Genomic DNA, 22,906 nt, shown 5'->3' with positions numbered 1-22,906 from the left:
GTTTAAGTGCAATCTGTAAACAGGGGCTTGGAAGCCTATATCATGTTGTAGAATCTCTATAGCAGGGGTCACTAAGGCAGACCACTGTACAGATCCACCCCCAGATCTATAACTGATAATTAATTGTCTTAAACATGAATCTCCTTTGAAACGTTGAAACAACTTAAGATTTAGTTGTTATTTGATGAGCAGTTAATGTAACGTGAAAGGGAAATTCTATGATAAGTAATCAGCAGTACAGTACATTTCTTAATATTGCAACGAAGATTCCTGGCTAATTATCAGTGTTAGTCTTCTCAATAATGAATGTTTAGTGGATGTGACAGAATGTGTCTAAATGTATCATAGAACTCAAGCAGTGTTATTCAATGTCTCATCAAGCCAAATGTCAGATCATTCTTCGGGACATGACATTAGCAAACTTACTTCATGGAATCCTCAAGTCTGTGTGAATCTGAACCTTCCACATTTACTATGACCTTTACTGTTGTGGAGATCCCATTGAAAGTGCATCAGATTCCTCCATCTATAGCTCAGCTGCCTCTGGCCATGCTTCAATGACCTCCATTCATCCATCCATCTCAACAGCAGATGCTCTTCTCACTTGCAGGATACATCGATTCTTTCATCACCTGAACATCTTAGCCAGCCTTGGTCATTGATTTGCTTTTCCTATGACACAGAGCTTGTACTTGCCTCAGGAGATGAAGCTTAAAAGAAGGAGACAATTCAACTCTACTAATAAGTATCTAAAAGCATCCTTCAGTATGCTTCCTATCCAACATGTGCACAGCTGTCTTGTTTGGGCACTGATTCAGAAGGATGCTATGGATTGCTACAAAAACTGAAATATCATATGGGAGGCTACAGATACAAATTAATATGGCTTGAATGCCCAGAGCTTGATGTGAACACTCTCAAAAGAAAAGTTCAAAAATATCAAAAAGCTAAGAAAGGCTTGTCCACAGGGACAAACAGACGAAACATTGGAACATGACAGTTGAAGAAGAGAACAACTGTCAGACCATCAGTGAAAAAGTGTATGTCAATCAAATACTACCAATCAACAACCTTAAAGACTGATGGCCTAGCCGAGGTGAATATTTTTTTTTAGTAAAACGGTTCACAGTATGTTATAAATAAAGTCTGTTTATATTAACATATTATGCCTTTTTATTGGTTAATTTTTAAATAGATAAATGAAGAATTTAGAAGGATCGTCACTATTAACCTGGAGATGACATTCATGGCCAAAATTGACCAGTATATCGTTGGAGTCCTCAACAAGAGGAGCTGTTAAAATTAAGATTCAGCGGATGAGATACAATATACAAGAGCTATGAATAAAAACATTTCAGTTCATTTTTTATTTCTACCATGTGATATTGGTTGAGCTTGATTTACACATTATCTCAGGCCATGGTTAGTGCTATGTTTATTCACCGTCACCAGAGACGTAACTTTGGACCCTTTTCATCCGTCGTCAGATGCACAGCTCATCAGCTCTATACCCTGAAGCAATGGAGCAGTGATAGCAGTGAAATGTGAATTGCTCCTCCCACCTGTAGGGCGACCCAGAGTGTTCACCAGCAAATTGTCATCTTACTTTAAGAAAGAAAAGGATATTTGTAATATTGCCCTTTTTGACTAATATGGCGACGCCTGCGAGCTAGTTCTGGCAGGCAACTCGAGCGGCGCTGCGCCAATCAGGTGTCATACATCATGTGACATACCTCAATCTCCACAACCATCTTAATACACACCCACCTTATCAGGTGGTCTATTTAACCAGAGAGACATTTCCCATCAACCCCTCTTGCTCGCACTGCTGCTGCAGTATTGCTACCTGTTGCTTCAGCGTCTCAGCGTTGACCAAGTGACCGTTGTTCCTCCGTGGGTCGTTGTCTCTCTCAATCCGAGTAATTCCTCCTCTGAAGAAGTTCGCTTTATTTCCGAAATTTCAGCTCGGTCCTTCAAGATTCACTACGTGTGAATCGGACGTCAAGCGTCTGCGCCACGACTCCCGCGGGCCTCTCAGCGCGCACCACATCCTGGAGGAGCTGCGCACCCGAAGCGTTTAATTCATCGGGTCTGAGCCACGAGTTAGTTTCAACTACTTCTTGACTGAAGGCGGCTCCGCGAGGCCGAACAAACGCTGGTGGCAGCGTCACTGACGGCAGCTTCGCTGACGGATTCTTCCCGGCAGGGCTGGACTGGGAGAACAAAACGGCCCGGGCATTTTTTGGCTCAGACCGGCCCACATAATTAGCGGAGCACATCTGCCATTAAATTGACGTAACTTATGTCTTCTAAATGTACAAACGTTCTGGCCTAGTGGAAAAGGTGCACAATTTAACTAAAAAAAACTCTCTTTCAGGTACAAAAAAAACACCAGGAAATGTGCAGTGACTTCACACTCAATTGTTTATTTAAAATGAATCTATAAATTTGTCGTGATAGCTGGCAGAAAACCTGGACGTTGAGAGAAGAGAGCCCCTGGCAGCTGCCGATGAACTGGCCTTATCTGCTCTCTTCAGTCCAATCAGCTCCTTGGACAGAGAGAGAGGGGGGGGGACACATACCCACTCTGATGTTAGGCACATACATCAGATTTTTAACGCTTTTATGTCGTGGTAATGTGGATATGTTTACTCACTTGGTGCATAGCCTTGTCTGCGCTCTTCAGTTCCAATCAGCTCTTTGGGCACACACACTATCAGTCCACCCCAACCCCTTTTATTCCCTCCCACCCATAACGCACTGGATTATGATAAATGGGGAGACCAGCCTACTTCAGCTTCTTGTTGAAGCCAGACACCTTTTAACTTTCACCAGCTTGTCGATGTCGGGGGAAAGTTTCTGAGCAGCGGCTATTTTCATAACTTCATTCAGATGTCCGTGCGTCGTCTCCTCACTCCGCACATCAACACTCGTGTTCTCCCTCCGCTTCCTCATTAACCCCTGAGCCACCAACAACCAGCCAATGAGAGCCCGTCATTCCACACAGCCCCACAGCCATTTGTCAAGAACTGTCACATGTCCCACCGCGACCCATTCACTGACCCTCTGGACATCTTAGTACTTTTTTTTTTTTTTTCAAAAAAAATCAAATACTAAAAAATATTCGACCCTTATCACCCGCGGGCCGGATGTGACATACAGTCGGGCCGGATCCGGCCCGCGGGCCGCCACCCCGGCATCCCTGGTGTAATGCCATAGTAGTGTAATACTACGTGGTAATAAAAACTTTCCAACGACTATTATTACAGCATTCCACCTGTGAACGGCGTGTATCGTGGGGCTATGCTGTGTGCTTGCTTATCCGTCAGGCATGATAGCGTGCAGCATGACTACTCATCTAGCATTTTCATTAGCATATTAGCATAGCCGTTTGTCACATCTATTACGCATCATTTTCATATCGCTGCGGCTGGCTAAATTCAAATCCATCATCTAAACGTATTATCCTTATGTTAATAGCTGCTTACCTGGTGCACCGGCAGCGGCTCACTCAGTCCATGAGCCTCGGGTTCGGACTCATCATCTCCTCCTCCCTGTTCATGGCTAATACTACCGTCACCCCCTTCCACCATCTGTGCTGTCTCCATGGGTGGATCGCTACAGCTAGCCTCCTCGCCCTGTCCACTGGTGCTGGTGGTGCTTGATTCACCTGAGGTGGAGGGGGCTCCCGAAGCACCTCCACTGAACATGTCAGTTATTTTAGCACATTTTCCGGCGTCTGCGGCTAGATTTGTGAGCCTTTTGGCCCTGAGCTTTTCAGCTCCACCTTTACGCTTTGGTTTGTCCATTGCCGTCGTCCACTCTCGCGCGCATAGCTAAATACAGGAAGGGGTGGGGCGTAATAATTGGTTCTGTCTCAGATGGCGCACTTGTGCACTTGACTTCAGCAGGCACCGTTTCAATGCGTATTGGTTAGGTTACCCACCGAATAGTGCCGAAGTGACATCTGAGACACAAATTTAGTACCCCCCCCCCCCCCCCCCCACACACACATGCATGGGCCGAGGGCCGTCAACATGACATCGTGGGCCGCCGGTCAGTTTATTTATTTTTATTTTTTTGAAAAAAAAAAAAAAAAAAAACCCGGGGGCGGCCATCGGCCCTCGAGGGACGTCGGCCCAGCGGGAAAATGCCCGATTGCCAGTCCAGCCCTGCTTCCCGGGACATCTCTGCTCTACCAACTTCTCCCTCACCGCGGGATGTTGTCCCTCGGAGGCAGAGGACGCGCGCCTGGATCCGCTGGGGCTTTCATCCTGTCTCCTCTGCTGAATGAAGTCTGCACTGGACGTTTTGAATGAAACAATTCAGGCTGGAATCACACGCCATCTTCCCTGCACGTGATGTAAACAAAATTACGGGACCGGCTCGTGTTATAGTACTTCCTGGTACGTCACTCCAGCAGGATTATGGGAGTTGTAGTCCAATCTCCAGCCATGGGTCTGAAGCTTCTGTCTCCTGACAACAGTACCTTTCCCAAAGGAATCAAATGCTAGCAGGTAATATGTTTTGTTATTCCGGAAACTTTCAATTATATAATATAATATATATGTGGGTGGAGTGGTCTTCCTCCAACCAAGGGTTGGGGTTCAATCTTGTGCAGGGTGCTGGGCCCTCAGAGATGTTGAATGCAATAATTGTAAATAACTTGTATATATGACTTTCTTATGACTTCTGGCATGCGATGATTTCGCAACGGACGTGCCATGTGCTATATTTATCGCATTGCACATGCCCGAGTTTCAGGGATAGGAAGGGAGCGAGATGGCTCACTCCTCAGCTACTTCCATCAGCACCTCCGGTAAAACAAAGTTTATTACAGCTGCGCGAATAACACGCGCATGAGGTAACTAACGAATGATCGAATATTAAATTCGCGGGCAACTATTTTGTCTTCGGATTGTCAACTACAATCTGGTGCACTTTGAGGTAGTGCACCAGAAAATTCTGGACATCCTTCATTGGATGTGAGAGAGTGGTGGTTTACTGTTGTGTCAAGACACCACAACACTTCTGTGCGCAGCGTTGTCGTAAGGCCTGCATGATTATGGCCAAAATCATAATTACGATTATTTAGATCAATATTAATATCATGATTATTCATACATTTTAGGAACACTATATTTTTATAGCATTTTCATGTTTAAAGGCACGAGAACACTGCTTCACTTCCATGTTGTGCTACATTCCAGCTAATGTACACATCTTTCATTAGGTCCTGGGCAATCGACTCTCCTGTCGGTTCTTATGGGAAAAAAATGACGTCTGTAAGCATCGACTCTTCATTGCAAATTACAATCAATGCAGTGAATTGTCAGGGACATGTACGGCTCCATTGTTGTGCTTGATCATTGCTCACAGTATTTATTGGACACATGTCTTTGGCCAAATGAAATGCGATCGCATCAGTTATTCCAGTGTGTCTTCGGGAAGGGGATGGATACGCTGTCGCACCATGCATGGTCGTTTATGGTTTTCTCTGTTGACGTTGGACATGGACGGAGATTCAGGGAGGTAACGTTAGTTTTGGCCTTGATGCACTTGTTGTACTATGGTTTGTGGGTCGTTTTTTCAGGTGGTTAAACAAGGTAGTTGTATTGCTATGCGGCGCAAACACAACTCTAAACGCACTCTGGCATGATTTGTTCTTGGTTATCATCACTTGCCCTAAGTTCCAAAACTACCATACAACGGTTGATCCTTTTCGAAGGACTAGCTCCTCGCCTTCTGCTCCTGATAATTGATTTACCTTACACACGACACCGTGATTGGCTACTCTCTGTCTCTACTCTCTAAGAAATACCGGAACTGGCTGCAGACAAAACGTTGTTCTGGCTACCGCTGCAGGGTGCGTGCATGACAACTCCCATTTTGTTCTCCCTCTGGTGGTTAGCGAATGTTAGTCGAGAAAGCGCTTGATTGGATATGTAGCAAAGCACGCATTTTAAATGTCAATATCGCTGACGATCATGCAATTCGATTAATTGTGCAGCCCTAGTTGTTGTGGCTCCCTTTGTCACTCTGAGGTCCGTAAATAGATAGATAGATAGATTACTTTATTCATCCCCGAAGGGAAATTAAGTCGTCATAGCAGCCGGTACATTTGATTACAATAAAATACAATACAATAGAATAAAATATTGAGGTAGAAAGAATAAAAACAGAAACACAAGATAAATAGGTAGATAAGTGCAGTGGCAGATGATGGTAATAGTACTGATGATATGATGGTAATGTTATTGTTAGATAGTATATAAAAATTGTATAATATATATTTATATATGATAGTAATTATACCAATATAATAGCAGTAACAGTATATATAATAATTAGAGCTGTGAAAAATAACGCGTTAACGCGTTATGATTAAATTACAGGATTAATTCGTTTTTTTTTTATAACGCATTTAACGCACGCGCAGAAGGACCTTCCAATTCCGCCGCCTCTGCACTAGTTGCCGCTCTAACGCCGGGTGACGCGGAAGTGACGCCGAAGCGAGGCGTAAGCGCAGCGCCAATCCTCTGGCTCCCATCCACTCCCATGTTAAACCGCAGCGCTGAACACACCGGAGGCTGAAGCGTAGCGTTGTGCCGCGGCTGCCTAGCGCCGTGAAGCGATCGTTTCGGCGTCGAGTCGATTTTTTCCGCTTGACGCGAGCGTATCGCGACAGGAAACACACTGAAAAATGATTTTAAACGATATAGATAACATATTTTATATGATATAAATGATCAAATATGCATCCCATACTTTGTATTCACGTTCTGTTGTCTTGGAGTTTTAATTTTACCACTTTTACCAAGCACATTATTTAATGTCCCCCTCTGCCCATCCACTACAGCCACACAAGCAGTCAGAAAGATAAAAAGAGAGGGGGGGGGGGGGCTACGTGTTCTCCACATAGGCTTGAGTGGAGAATACGTAATTTACCCTCGACACCCGACATTTACCGGAGCTAACAGCGGAGAAGTTCTTCAACATGGATGACATTAAATTAATCATTGAAGTGGAGAAGTAACTTGAGTTGTTGATTCTCAGCATATGTTGTATAAAGACAACACCAAAAAAGACACATGTTGGGATGCTGTTGCTTAATGTTGGAGCAACAAGTAAGTATATGCTTGAAAAAAATGATTAAATGCCGTTTTTACTGCAGGCTGATAACAGCAGAAGTATGTGATATTATAAGTAATGCGCGGCGCTTCGGCGTCGCTACCGCGTCCGGTGTGACCAGCCAAGCGCCGGCGCCCCAGGGATTAGCGTTTACGCCACGCTTCGGCGTCGCTTCCGCGTCCGGTGTGAACCCGGCGTAATGCAGTCAGACGGCAGCTGCCATTCAAACAAACAAACAACATGGATAATTCTGATGAACCTGAGGACCTTCTGGACGAGAAGATCGTGTTCCAAAAAAACAAAGATCGAACATTCAGTAAAACCAAGGTGATATGCACACTCTGCGAGAAGTTATCGTTTCGACGTAGCAATACCCGCCTAACCACCGCAACGCGAAGCATGTGTTGGTCGGCGAGGGGAGTTCAAGTGGAATGCGCCAAACCAGACTCACTCGCAGGACACATTGTGCAAAAGAAGCGGTCAGCTTTACTGTCAGAGAATTTGAACAAGTTAGTTTGCCTCACCAACTGGCTAAAGACCGAGTAGCTAAGAGGGCCTTTAGAGGCATTAGATTGTATCATGGTGTGGTTAATGGTTGTGTGACAAAAAATATAAAAAATGTCAACCATCCTATGGCTAAAGCCCGAATTATACCCGTGTTGCACGGACGCACGCATGCACGCAAGACACGCAACACGCCCCTTTCGTGCCCTCTGCGGGCTTGCGTGCGTCCGCCAATTTTTCTAACTACACGACAAAACGACGCGAGCCTCACGCAGCCCGCAAGGCTTGTGATTGGTCTGCTTACTACATCCCGTCCGGAGTCTAGTTTCCGGTTTCATGCCCCACAATACGCGGAAATCACGGAAGATTTAGAAGAACGAATATGGAACAAATAGAAGAGCACTTGGCAGAAGAGATCCGAAAGTATGACCACTTGTATAACCCGTCACTGACTGGAGGATTTGTCCGCCAGAAATAGGCTATTAGGAGCTGGAGTGGCGATGTAAATAAAGATTCGACGAAGAAGAAGACGTCTCTTCTTTGTGTGTTTTGTTTTCGAAACAAAACGTTACTCCGCCTAGTGTTCTGGCGGTGAATTGCGTTGCAACATGCGCAACACGTGAGTGAAGCATAAACCAAAACGAGTCCGTCGATGCAGCTGCGTGGCCTTCCGCGGTTGCAGTCGCAGGACTATAATTAGGCCTTCAGAAGCTCAAATAATTTCTGTTTGATTTAAAAAAAAAAGTTTTATTCAACCACACAATGGCTAAGGAGCCCGAATATTGTTTAGGATGAAGATTATATTAATGTTCCATATGGAAAAGCAATGATAACTGCTGAAGAACTGCTGAGTTGCAGCACAAAAGAAAAGTTAAATGTCATCAATCTTGTTTTCACAAAAATATAATGTGATTAATCATGATTAATCCATAGAAACCTGTGATTAATTTGATTAAAAATTTTAATCATTTCACAGCCCTAATAATAATAGTCAAATATAATAATAATAATAATAATAACATGTACACATGTATAAATATGTGTATATAGACTTATATATACAAAGAATATACAAAGAGTATGATATAATATATAGTACGGGTATAAATATAAGTATTTGGCGATGCAATAGATAATATAATGTACTATGAGTGTAAGAATATGTAGACAGAGTGTGCAAAAGACAATATTATTGTATAAAATGATGAATTGAGACAGGTATATTTAGTTTAGTTCAGTGACGGTGGCTCTGACAGAGGTAGATGCGTTGTACAGTCTTATTGCGGTTGGGAGGAACGACTTCCTGTATCGTTCCTTAGAGCAGCGGGGTTGAATGAGTCTTTGGCTGAAGCTGCTCCTTAGCTTGTCCAGTGTTTTGTGGAGGGGTGAGACGGATTGTCCAAGATTGCCAGCATTTCAGGTGGTTTGCTGGACTTAGAGTGTTACATTCTGGGGTATAGGTTGCCATGTGCCAAGTTCACAATATATTCTCCTACAGCCAGGGCAGTTGGGGGGAACCTCACCAGGCAGTATATATTCTCCCGCGACAATGTGCCTACAGCGAATGACCACACCACGGGGGTGCATGGTGCGCATCACAGTTTCACAGGTAGCATATTCTCCTGCAGGCATGCGCTTATGGAGAATAGCCACACCGCAGTGGCGTGGAACACATAACAGGCTCACTAGGTAACAGGCTCACTAGCCAGCAGGCATGCGCCTATGGAGAATAGCCGCAGTGGCATGGAACACATAACAGGCTCACTAGGTAGCATATTCTCCAGCAGGCATGCGCCCATGGAGAATAGCCACACCACAGTGGCATGGAACACATAAACAGGCTCACTAGGTAGCATATTCTCCAGCAGGCATGCGCCTATGGAGAATAGCCACACCGCAGTGGCGTGGAACACATAACAGGCTCACTAGGTAGCATATTCTCCAGCAGGCATGCGCCTATGGAGAATAGCCACACCGCAGTGGCGTGGAACACATAACAGGCTCACTAGGTAGCATATTCTCCAGCAGGCATGCGCCTATGGAGAATAGCCACACCGCAGTGGCGTGGAACACATAACAGGCTCACTAGGTAGCATATTCTCCTGCAGGCATGCGCCTATGGAGAATAGCCACACCGCAGTGGCGTGGAACACATAACAGGCTCACTAGGTAGCATATTCTCCAGCAGGCATGCGCCTATGGAGAATAGCCACACCGCAGTGGCGTGGGACACATAACAGGCTCACTAGGTAGCATATTCTCCAGCAGGCATGCGCCTATGGAGAATAGCCACACCGCAGTGGCGTGGAACACATAACAGGCTCACTAGGTAGCATATTCTCAAGCAGGCATGCGCTTATGGAGAAATGGCCACACCGCGGCGGTGAATGGCGCACACATAGCAGATACCGATTCATCCGTCAGGCTCCGAATTTGTGCAGTGTTGGGGGGTTACAGTATTAGCTCATCACTCCCATCATTCCTGTGTTAGCATATTGGGAGTGATTAAGTTGGAGCCTAGACACCAAACACAAACATGTTCTATTGTGAATAATAAATATCTTAATAAATAAGATGTGAGTAGTCTGACTGAAATGGAGCGAAGCCAGCGAGCTAGTTCTGGCAGGCAAATCGAGCTGCGCTGCTTCAGTCATGTGCCATACATCAGGTGACATAAATCATGTGACATATATCAGGTGACATACTTCACTTGCCACAACCAGCCACAGCACTCATCCACTGCATTAGGCGGTCTATTTAAGCAGAGGGAAATCCCATCTGTCCAACCATACCCGAGCGTCTTGACCCCATGGTATTCATCCAATTCCTACAGAGCAGTGAATAGATCAAGAACCAATAACCTTATCATGTGTCAATGCTGCTACAATAGAAAATCTATGAATCCTCAATGATGACAGGTAAGACTGTCATTTACCTTGGCTTTATATTTCCTTATTACTGAATTGTTGTCAAGGTGAGTCAGAGTATACGATAACGGAAGCAGTCTAATAGGAAATCTGACAAGGACGCTCATTTAATCCTCTACATGACCTTATCCTCTCTAGTCTTAGAAGAACACATGTTCACAACAAGTCTGATAGATCTTGTCGAGACTTCTGAATTATCATTGCTAAGAATAAATACTGCTTTCTGTTCTTTCTTCTCTATGATCAAACGCTTGCATCCCTCTTCAACCCATCTGACGACACCCTTGCCTACCAACAATGGTTGAAAATGCATGACGAGATCTCCTCAAAGCTTCGCCATCCCTGCCAGAGCTGAGGCCTAACACCTGGATGCTGTCCCCGCACTCACTAAGATGTGGCACCGCTATGACTGCAACACTCCATCATCAATGCTACTCATGCTATGTTGGACACCACAAGAAGGAATATTGACTCTCAAACATCATCTGCAGCCTTGATGTTTTAATATGTAATCTCCGCTGCACAAATCCTTTGTTGCATGTCAGATCTCGGGATCCATCACGTCTCCGCGTCCGGGTATAGTCACAGGCATGTTTCGGCGCGCCTTCATCCCCTCAAATGGTGACGATACAATGCAAACGATGCCAAGGGATTCATTGCACCCTTGCCGTGGCATACATCTGTTCCTGTCCATCCTGGGAGAGGGATCCCTCACATGTGGCTCTCTGAGGTTTCTACATTTTTCCCTGTTTATGGGGTTTTTTTTGGTAGTTTTTCCTTACTCTTGTCGAGGGTTAAGGACAGGATGTCGCATTTGTTAAGCCCGATGAAACAAATCATGTTTTGAATACTGGCGATACAAACAAAACATGTGAGTGAATAATTTCTATGTGCTTTGCAGACTGATTCTTTTATTGCATTTCAGGTGGTTTGCTGGGCTTAAAGGTGAAATTCCGATGCATATGTTGCCATGTGCCAAGTTCACTATATTCCCGTATATGGAACCTCACCAGGTAGTATATTCCCCCGCAGACAATTTGGCTACATCGAATGACCACACCACGGCGGTGAATGGCTCACATAACAGGTTCACTAGTTAGCATATTCTCCTGCAGGCTAATGCCCCTACGGAGAATGGCCACACCGCGGCGGTGAATGGCGCACACATAGCAGATACCGATCCATACGTCAGGCTCCGACTATGTGCAGTGTTGGGGGGTTACAAGTATTTGCTCATCACTCCCATCATTACTGTGTAATCATATGGGGGAGTGATTAAGTTGGAGCCTAGACGCCAAACACTAAATCTGTTGTAATAAATATATTACATGATCAAACGTGAGTTGTCTGACAGAAATATGGCGACGCCTGCGAGCTAGTTCTGGCAGGCAACTCGAGCGGCGCTGCGCCAATCAGGTGTCATACATCATGTGACATACCTCAATCTCCACAACCATCTTAATACACACCCACCTTATCAGGTGGTCTATTTAACCAGAGAGACATTTCCCATCAACCCCTCTTGCTCGCACTGCTGCTGCAGTATTGCTACCTGTTGCTTCAGTCCCTCCACCACCCCAGCATCCACCTGTAGGCCCAGCATCCACCTGTAGGCTCCAACGGGGGGTTACAAGTATTTGCTCATCACTCCCATCATTACTGTGTAATCATATGGGGGAGTGATTAAGTTGGAGCCTAGACGCCAAACACTAAATCTGTTGTAATAAATATATTACATGATCAAACGTGAGTTGTCTGACAGAAATGGATGTTTTTTCTCTTGCCAGAGCACAGTGACTCAAAAGTGGGCCCAAATATATATTCTTTTTCACTCCCTCTGTCTCTCTATTCACTATTGAAAGTTTGATTTGCGAAACAAGACAGACAGTCTTTCTGTCTCTCCCCCACTCCTCTGTTATCTATGAGGTACAAGCTGTATTTCCATATTTGGACCAGTGAATAATATGACTGGGGGCCTCTGGGAGGAGGACCGGCTTATTATTGTGTCAAGGCTACTGAGTTTGCCCTGACAGGGTTATGGGAACACATACACACACGTTTATACCTCTATCTTTGTGGGAAATTCATTGACATACTGGATAGTCCCCTCAGCCCACCTCAACCATCACGACTACATGCCAAACCCTGCTCCTAACCCTAACTTTAACCATAATCATAAAGTCTTAACCCTCAAACAGCCCTTTGAAGTTGAAGGGAAGTAAGGACTGTCTAAAATGCCCTCACTTTCCCAAAATGTCCTTACTACAAAAGATATAAAACTCAAATTTTCCAGTTTTTATCCTCTGGCTATAGCACAGATGAACACCAGTGGGATTTTATTACACTTTTTTCATTATTTATTACCAACAGTCACAGAATTTAGCTCCTATAAACAACGTTTATTTCAGAGTGTGTGTTATGACTGTTTTTGCTAGGGTGCTTGTACTGTGGGATTTGCATACATTTTCTAATTTTTGTGTGTATCTCTGCGTATAGACTGTTCATTTATCCGTGTTTGTGCCCTTTCCCTGTGCGTGTGTGCCCTCACTTGCCTCCTGACAATTGAGAACTTAATCTTAAAATATCACACTAATCAGAGATGACCTTGATCAAAGTGAAGAGGAAATCTGTGATAAAAGTCTCGTCAAAGAACGTGAGTGCAGTATATTTGTGAGAGATATAAAGCTAAAAGTTAAGATATAACCCCTACAGGCTATTTATGCAAATAACAGACATGGAACAGTGCAGGGATTATATGGAAGTAATGGAAAATGTGTTAAGAGAATATTTGGTAACCAGGTCCTTCATTAAATGTTTTTTCCAGATTTTGCCGGTTTGGCGAAAGGCCGTTAAGCAGCTTCCATCACCTAAAGGTACATGCATATATGCGAATAATATTCAAAATAATGATTACAATATATCTTATTTGAAGAGTCCCTTTAAGGATATCCAGGAGAAACTTTACAATAGAAGATGCTATTGAAACACATACTGAGCCAAGAGGGTAGCAAAATAATTTAAAGGCCCAATGAAATGAAGAATACATTTTCCAGGTTGTTGTCTCTTTTTGTATGTCAAAAACAAATGTTATAGTATTATTAACATCTGAATTCCTGTCATTTCTCTTTATGTAAAGGGTTTGATGACTTTAATCCTTTATTCAGGAGCGTTTAAAAATGTTTGCCTTTGATTATAATGCCTTTTAAAAATATTAACTCATGACCATAAATTCCAACACATCAGCATAGAGGGACCAACATTTTTCATTCTAATTTGATCTATAAATCTGAAGGTGTAGGCAAAGGATATGGTGAGTATTATGGAGGTTTTCTTAAGGCTGGTAAAAGGAGAACTCAGGCAGCAGCTGATGTCTTATGCAAACGATTCTAATGTAGACTTGATGCATCAAGGAGACCAGAAGTTGAAACAATATACAAATACTAACAGAGTAACATGATCAATTGTCACCCCCATGTCTGAAGATTTCTTCCACAGCATCCCAACTTCAGTCCAACACGAGAGAAAGTTCAACGTGAGTTGAAGTGCCGATTCCCAGAGGATGTATTCTAACCTCTAGTCTTGTAAACACAACACTGGCTGAAGCTGATGGCAAGTAAACAGCTGTTAATGCTAATGTTGGCTACACTGTTTTGGGTCAGCACGACTCCCCAGCAGAAATAATTTTATTTTTTTTCCACAGTCACACACACACCCCTGTGACAAACACACACAGTGGACAAAACAAACATATTATTAAAGTTTACATTGAATTAAAAACTGTCAAGCCCCTTTGTTTACCACCAGTCTACTTTTCACTCTAACATGAGAATGGAAGCACAACATACTCAAATCTGTTTGCTGATATTTGAAGTATCCATGTCCATTTTGCTTTATTAAGAAAATATTTATCTCATTCTCCAGCTGCTTAATTGAGCTTATAATTTTCTGAGAGACCTTGTGAGGCTGTTACAGTTTTTCTCCATTGCTTTGGCTCATTTCACGAAACAGAAATGACATTCTCAAAACAACACGTGCAAACCTCCAAACCACTGGGCACTTGTTCACAACAGATTGGAATATGTCATTCCTTTAATCAAATTGCAGCTGTATTAGCACATCCTTGCAATGTCAAGTACAATTTCCAACAGCTTGCACAAATTTCAAATGATTAGCACACCTTTGCAAACGGTTAGGTACAACTTCCTTCAGTTAGCAATTGAATATATATTTCTGGTCAAAACTGACTGTCGATTCTCAGTCAAGTGGTTGTTCTCTGCAGAACATGTTGGCATAATTTCATTGTGTACATCATCACCTGCACAATAGTTCACTCTACTGTCAAAATCTTTCAATCACATAATACCATGAAAAACATCATGGTATATACTGTAATAAGGATATCTTGGATCATTGGCTTAATTTCCAGGTGCAACTAGAACTTTAGTAATCAAGGTTGAGTTTCACACATCTGATCACCAATCACACAGTAAGTTTACAGTTTTTCTCCATTGCTTTGGCTCATTTCACGAAACAGAAATGACATTCTCAGAGCTCTAAGTGCAATTGGGAAAATAGCCAATATGGTTCAGGACAACTACATAGATCACCTTCAGAAGGTCATATCTCACTATACCAAATTTTAGTTTTGATGTGCTTATTGTTTGACAGTATATTGTGCTGTACACATTTTCTGTTACTGTAAGCACGATGTATGGCAATTACTGTAACAATTTCCATGGCAGTATGAGTGCAATAAAGTATTTTATGTGAAACCTTGAATTCATCTTTTTTCTGTTTGATACACATAATATTCTGGAAAGAAAACATCTACTGTAACCATTCAGTGACCATTCAAGGACTGAGCCAAGATTGAAATGTGCACATGAGGGATATTTCTATGGTCCACTGCCATACTGACAAAACATCTAAACATTTTGACCTGTAGTGTTTAAACAAGGCCAAAGGGACTTTTCATTTTGGGGGCACTGACTATTTATATGAGAAAATGATTTGGTTTTGAAACTTGAGTTAACTGTTTTGGGTGAGATAGGACCTTTTGAAGGTGATCTATGTAGTTGTGCTGAACCATATGGGCTATTTTGCCAATTGCACTTAGATTTCTGAGAATGTCATTTCTGTTTCGTGAAATGAGCCAAAGCAATGGAGAAAAACTGTAATGTATTTTAAATTGACAATTACAGTACATCAGTAGTCTTTTCCAAATATATGAAGAAGAAGAAGTATAGTGCTCATCGAAACTAGAAAAGCGCTACAGTGCCTTGCATAAGTATTCACCCCCCTTGGACTTTTTCCCATTATGTACTGTTACTAACTGGAATTCAAATAGACTTAAATAAACTTTTTCCCGTTTGATCAACAAAACATGCATAGTACTTTGGAGGTGCAAAATAAATTTTATTGCGACACAAACAATAATGAGAACAAAAAAGTTGACATCTGTTGGGTGCATAAGTATTCACCCCCCTGTGTCAATACTTGGTAGAACCCCCTTTCGCTGCAATTACAGCTGCAAGTCTCTACCAGCTTTGCACATCTAGAGATGGAAAGGTTTGTCCATTCTTCTTGGCAAAAAAGATGAAGCTCAGTCAGATTGGATGGAGACCGTCTGTGAACCGCAATCTTCAAGTCTTGCCATAGATTCTCTATTGGATTGAGGTCTGGGCTTTGCCTGGGCCATTTTAAGACATTAACATTCTTTAATCCAAACCATTCCTTTGTAGCTCTGGCTGTATGTTTAGGGTCATTGTCCTGCTGGAAGATGAACCTCCGCCCCAGTCTCAAGTCTTTTGCAGACTGCATCAGATTTTCTTCAAGGATTTCCCTGTATTTGGCTCCATCCATCTTTCCCTCTATTCTGACCAGTTTCCCTGTACCTGCTGAAGAGAAGCATCCCCACAGCATGATGCTACCACCACCATGTTTCACTGTTGGGATGGTGTGCTCAGGGTGATGGGCAGTGTTGGGTTTTCGCCACTCATAGCATTTTGCATTGAGGCCAAAAAGTTCAATTTTGGTCTCATCTGACCAGAGCACCTTCTTCCACATGTTTGCTGTGTCTCCCACATGGCTTCTGGCAAACTCCAAACGGGATTTTGTATGGATCCCTTTCAACAATGGCTTTCTTCTTGCCACTCTTCCATAAAGGCCAGATTTGTGGAGTAGACGACTAGTAGTTGTCCTGTGGACAGATTCTCCCACCTCAGCTGTGGATCTCTGCAACTCCTCCAGAGTAATCATGGGCCTCCTGGTTGCTTCTCTGATTAATTTTCTCCTTGTCCGACTCTTCAGTTTGGGTGGACGGCCTCCTCTTGGTAGGTTTGCGGTTGTGCCATATTCTTTCCATTTTCTTATGATGGATTTTATGGTGGTCATATGCACTCAACACTTTTCAGATTTTTATTTGTAAATAATTGTGAAATCCATGTAATATTTCCCCCCACTTCCAAATGATGCACTATTTTGTGTTGGTCCATTACATAAACTCACGATGAAATAAATGTTAATCTGTGGTTATACCATGACAAAATGTAGAAAAGTCCAAAGGGGGTGAATACTTATGCAAGGCACTGTATATAAGTACAGGCCATCTAACAAATAACAGTCACAACCGACAACAAACTAGCTAGAACATCAAAAAATCCTCAATCTTAAAAACAAATACCCATAGGTGAATATGTTCGCAGCGGCTTTGCTGCTGGTGAAAGAGTCACGGTGTTTTAGCTTTTGATAGCCACAAGTTGTCATCACACATTGAGAGCTAACGGAGCACAGATGCTCTGACAATTCACAGTTTTACAAGAACATAACGCAATCGCAAAAACAGGAGGACAAGGAGAGCATAACCCAGTTGATGTGACTCTGTATTTAGTATGTGTATTTAATTACTACTCTGACATCACTATATCATTTTCAAAAAACTTAGATATTTTACCAATTAATTCTAAAAGACATTTTTAAAACTTTACAAGCTGTATAGAACAACATCTCAGAATAATTTGCAGCTGTTATATTTAAATAGTCCTGTGAATTAACAATGCAGAGAAAACCCAATTACACCAAACACCGGGGTCAATTCCAGAACATCCTTTAGAGGACCTATATGAATTCATCAATTAATTAGCATTTCATAAGAAAGAGTTGGCTTCCTCCTCTACGATAGCTTCAAGGAGGTCAGTGGAAAATCTGAAAATAAAGACAAGTATGTCAGCACTATGTCATATCGTCAGCAAGAGTTGTGCTTCTTCACAGAATCTGGTAGAGTCAGACGAGTCAAACATGCAGTGTCAATCATTCATGAGGCAATAAACAGCAATGAAACATCAAGGTGTTGAAATTAACATCACGTCTGCATGACAACAGTCACCTCTGCTTGCACTCGCAGACTCTGCTCTCATTCTGCAGAAATGCCAAAATTGTGTCTATGCATGCTGCTGTATGCATTACTCTGCCATATTTGTCTTTGCTGTTTGTGTTTCTCTGTCGGTTTCAGTTTTACTTTAATCGCAGCCCTTCTCTGATTATCATTCATCTCGTCAAACAATCTGTTCACAGGCTGCTGTAGTTCACCGGCTGCTGTAGTTACTCCTGTCATATCAATCATTCATACACACCCACACAGACGCCAGGCAAATCCCTGCCTGGCGTCATTCCTAGCCGATGATTCTGATTCCTTAATCACTGCCCCCTTTCATACACTGAACACTCAAACATAATTGTTTACTGCCACTTTAATGTATACAATTATAAGAGGTATCTACCGATTAATTCCACAAATGATTGTATGTCTTTTGGTCTCTGTTTATGGCATACATACACTCCTGATCAAAATCTTAAGACCAGTTAAAAAATGTCATGAATTTGCATTTTGCACTGTTGGATCTTAGGAAGGTTCTAAGTAGAGCTTCAAAATAGAAAAAGAAGAAATGGGAACAAGAGACCAAAAGTTGTGAGCAGGCAATTTATTGAAAACAACAATTAAACTCAAATAGGCTGTTCATCAGCTGATCAAAAGTTTAAGACCACAGCCTTTAAAAGCCAAAATCTGTGCAAAAATTTGGATTCCATGTAATTTCCTGTCAAGTAATCACACTGTGAAGATCTCTTGATGGCAAAGGCAAAAAAGCTCACCGTCTTTGAACGTGGTAGGATTGTTGAACTGCATAAACAAGGCCTCTCACAACGTGCCATCGCTGCTGAGGTTGGACGCAGTAAGACAGTCATTTTGCATTTCTTAAAAGAGCCTCAGGGTTATGGAACAAAAAAATCAAGTGGTAGACCCAAAAAAATCTCACCTAAACCGGATCCGAATGGCTGTCCGTCAAGACACGGGACGATCCTCGTCCCAAATTAAGGCCATTACTGGTGCTGCCAGCAGCCCAATAACCATCAGACGGCATCTGCGAAGGAAGGGCTTCAAAACCAAGAAACGTCTTCAAAGGCCACTTCTCCTTCAACGCCACAAAATTGCCCGTTTAGACTTTGCAAGGGAGCACCAAACATGGGACATTCAAAGGTGGAAGAAAGTTTTATTCTCTGACAAGAACAAATTTAACCTTGATGGTCCTGATGGCTTCCAACGTTACTGGCATGACAAGGAGATGCCACCCGAGATGTTTTCTATGCGGCACAGTGGAGGGGGCGCCATCATGATCTGGGGTGCTTTTTCCTTCAATGGAACAATGGAGCTCCAGGTTATGCAGGGGCGTCAAACAGCAGCTGGCTATATGGAGATGCTGCAGCGGGCATCCCTCATGACTGAGGGCCCTCGTCTGTGTGGTAACGACTGGGTTTTTCAGCAGGACGACGCTCCAATTCACAATGCCCGTCTGACGAAGACTTTTTTCCAGGAGAATAACATCACTCTTTTGGACCATCCTGTGTGTTCCCCTGATCTTAATCCAATTGAGAACATTTGGGGATGGATGGCAAGGGAAGTTTACAAAAATGGACTTCAGTTCCAGACAGTGGATGCCCTTCGTGAAGCCATCTTCACCACTTGGCGCAACATTCGCACTAGCCTTTTGGAAACACTTGCATCAAGCATGCCAAAACGAATTTTTGAAGTGATCAACAAAAATGGTGGAGCTACTCATTACTGAGACAGTTTTTGACACTTTAATTTCTGTTTTAGGAGGTTTCTTTTTTTTTTTAGCTGTGGTTTTAAACTTTTGATCAGCTGATGAACAGCCTACTTCAGTTAAATTGTTGTTTTCAATAAATTGCCTGCTCACAACTTTTGGGCTCTTGTTCCCATTTCTTCTTTTTGCATTTTGAAACTCTACTTAGAACCTTCCTAAGATTCAACAGTGCAAAATGCAAATTCATGCAATTTTTTAAACTGGTCTTAAGATTTTGATCAGGAGTGTATCTCATAAACAATCATCTAATCGGGTTCACACTCGATTTGTTTATTGTAAATTGCCAGAGAAAGTGCAGGGCGGAATTTAGTGCAACTTTGAAATGTGATACATTGAATGTTTATAAAAATAGAAGAAACAGTCACTCCGGTGCTCTGTAGCAGAGGGTGGGGGTGGGCGATGTTGACTGAAGGGTCAAACCACAAGTCAACATCAGCACCAGGTCATTTTAATTATTTGTTTTTGTTTATTTCAACATATCGGATTGAGAGACATTCACGGATGCGAAGCAACATCATGACATCATAGAATAACTTCCTGTTTTCAGCAGTTATTCTTCAAAGTAAGAGCACAATGTTTTTTTTGTGGCGGCAATCCTTTAATCTCGAGGTTAATTACAGCGCTTTTATTTGTATATGTTATGAACTCTGATCTTAACATTGTGTTGATTGCATGTCAGCTATTTCATTGGTCTATTAAGCAATGTATGAAAGAATAATATAATTCAAATCATTAAATAATTTTCAAACTCACAGAAGTCACACCTGAACAGACAAAGAAAAATTGTTTTATTTTATTAAATTCACCTGACTGTATTGCAGGGTAAGTGTTTTCTAACTTCAGTCTGCACCATAGAAGAAGCTTTGCACACAACAATAACAAAGAAACAGTATATTATAGAATAGTTTGAGGAGGACTCACTAAGGACATGTATTAATTCTGAAGTCGCTCCAGAGCATCAGCCCAGGCCAAGAGAACAGCCATTCTAAACAAATAATATGTTACCCTAAAACCAAGTGATTGACCCAAGTATTTTTAAGGTGAAAAGTTGCTTCACATTCTTCAGCTCATTGCATGCTATAAATACCTGGAGAGGTCTTCTACTTAAGCTTTCATGCACTGTTGAGTCAATTAGCTGGTTCTTTTGTGTGAGCGCATACATCTATGAATGTGATGAACCTCAGAGACCGTCCTTGAGAGACCAACCACTGGCCTGAACTCTGGTCTCCTCCCCTTCTTCCTTGCCTTCCTCCTCTGCTCCTCTGATCCACAGACTTACGGAAAAATGGAAGAAGTGCAGTAGGCAGAGTGGTTGGGGGCTGTAAGGAGGGGGAGATCAAACACATGGCATCTAAAAAGAGAGGCAGAAATCCAATTAGGGAAAGAAGAAGAAGGAAATGTATGCAATCAGATGATTTCCCCCACCAAAGGCAACTGTATAACAGGCTCTAAGACTCGTTGTTTATGCATCACAGGAAAGAAGTTAAACTCAGTAGAGAGGGAAACAGACTGCAGCAGGAAAGGAGAGATGGGTCCATGGATAATTGAGTTGTAAACTAAATGAACGTTACTTTTAGTTCGGAGTAATAAAGCATATTGTTTCACTTGTTATAATTAATGTTCTCTTACCCCTACATCACCCCAAATAACGAGAAAGATAATGTTATTTAAGTCAACTTGACAGGAGCATTATCAAGATAATAATAAACTTACTAATGAAGATTAATTGATGTAATTGATTACATTAAATCCAAACTAGGCTGTAATGTACACTACAATACCCAGCCATGTGAGCAGCAACCTTAATGATCTATGACAATGGCATCATCCTGATTCCCTCAACTAAAAGTAAATGTGATTTTTACGCTGAGCTTTGCATTATCAAAAATCAAGCTCTGTGAAAAAAAACAGTTCATGACCAAAGGTTTGTTCAGCAAAAACCTCTTTACAATTGTATGCCATTTTTATGATTCATGATACATCATCCCAGGTCAAAAGTTAACATTATAATGTGTATAAATGAGCCACATCAAAGTAACATTATAATGTGTATAAATGAGCCACATCAAAGGAACATGACTTTAAAGCCATTACCACAGAGTTTCGAACTTCTAATTGGTTACCATATTTACCTTCTCTAAAAAAGCCTCTTCTCATCAAAGGTTGGTAATAGTTTGGAAGCATGCAAGCATAAGCACAGTGCTATAAAGGTTGACTGTAGCAGATCAGTTTTAATCAATCAATCACTGTGAGGACATTAAATGTTCTCGATAAATTTGGATGCCTTTTTTTAGAAAGCCTAAATCTCAAAAAGTCACATTCGGGGTATTTTATGCATGTTTTGAAGTTTTTCATGTTGTTAACAAAGTTTTTCAAAAAGAGCACACCATTTACTTAAATTGCATTTATTTGGCTGCAACGCTATGGACTCAAATCACATAATGGTGAATAGTTGAGTAGTTTATTTTCGGATTAACTATCCCTTTATTGTCAGATTTCATCAAGGAAAATGTGTCACTTTCAGCTAAATCTAAACTCCTGGACAAAATGTCACAATTATGGTAAGGAATCCAGCAAGTGGAGTGGGGTAGTGGGACATATCAGGTTTGTGTGGTAGATTAAGGCATATCTTTCCCATTTAGGCCCTAAGGAAACTTTAACTGTGCCTAACCAATTTACTGTACTGAATGTCTTTTCATTAAATCAGCGAAATTTGTAGTCCAACAATATAGTAGCAGCATTATTATATTGCTGAAAGCCAAATGGATATTGGATAATATAAATGTCAATATTCTCTAATGTCGATGTCTTGAATCAAAAACATCCTGTGGCTGATAAGAACTGAAACAGTAAATTGACGCAGCGAAGTACAATCACAGTCACTCTTTGTCTTGTAAGAAGGGAGAAACTGATTTGACATTTTCATTAAAATGAAAGTTTTACAACCATTACTACATGATATCAAATGCAGCAATTCTAGTATTTGTATGTGTACGAGTCCCAATTTATTTTGAAATGTTACTTAATATATATAAAGTCCTGATGTTCTGATAATCTCTGCTTCATTTATATTAAATCAGTATGAGAAAAATAGCTGAAAGCAAAAGTGAATTAACACAAAGAGGGAAAGAAAACAGAGAGGAAGGACGAGTCCCAGGAGAGCTGGAGGATATCTGTTCATTTGGA

At 41.9% G+C, this 22,906-nt stretch overlaps 1 long non-coding RNA gene across 1 annotated transcript; it reads right to left on the bottom strand.

The window, feature by feature from the left end:
- Window positions 1-2,406: 2,406 nt before the first annotated feature.
- LOC128445070 (uncharacterized) lies at window positions 2,407-2,737 on the bottom strand. Its single transcript, XR_008339242.1, has 2 exons — window positions 2,657-2,737; window positions 2,407-2,549 (listed from the first exon to the last, which is right to left on the bottom strand). It is a non-coding gene; the product is annotated as an uncharacterized LOC128445070 (long non-coding RNA).
- Window positions 2,738-22,906: the final 20,169 nt, after the last annotated feature.

Source organism: Pleuronectes platessa, chromosome 7 (genome assembly GCF_947347685.1).
Source record: "Pleuronectes platessa chromosome 7, fPlePla1.1, whole genome shotgun sequence".
NCBI lineage: Eukaryota > Metazoa > Chordata > Actinopteri > Pleuronectiformes > Pleuronectidae > Pleuronectes > Pleuronectes platessa.
This window is presented reverse-complemented; position numbering and strand designations above follow the sequence as displayed.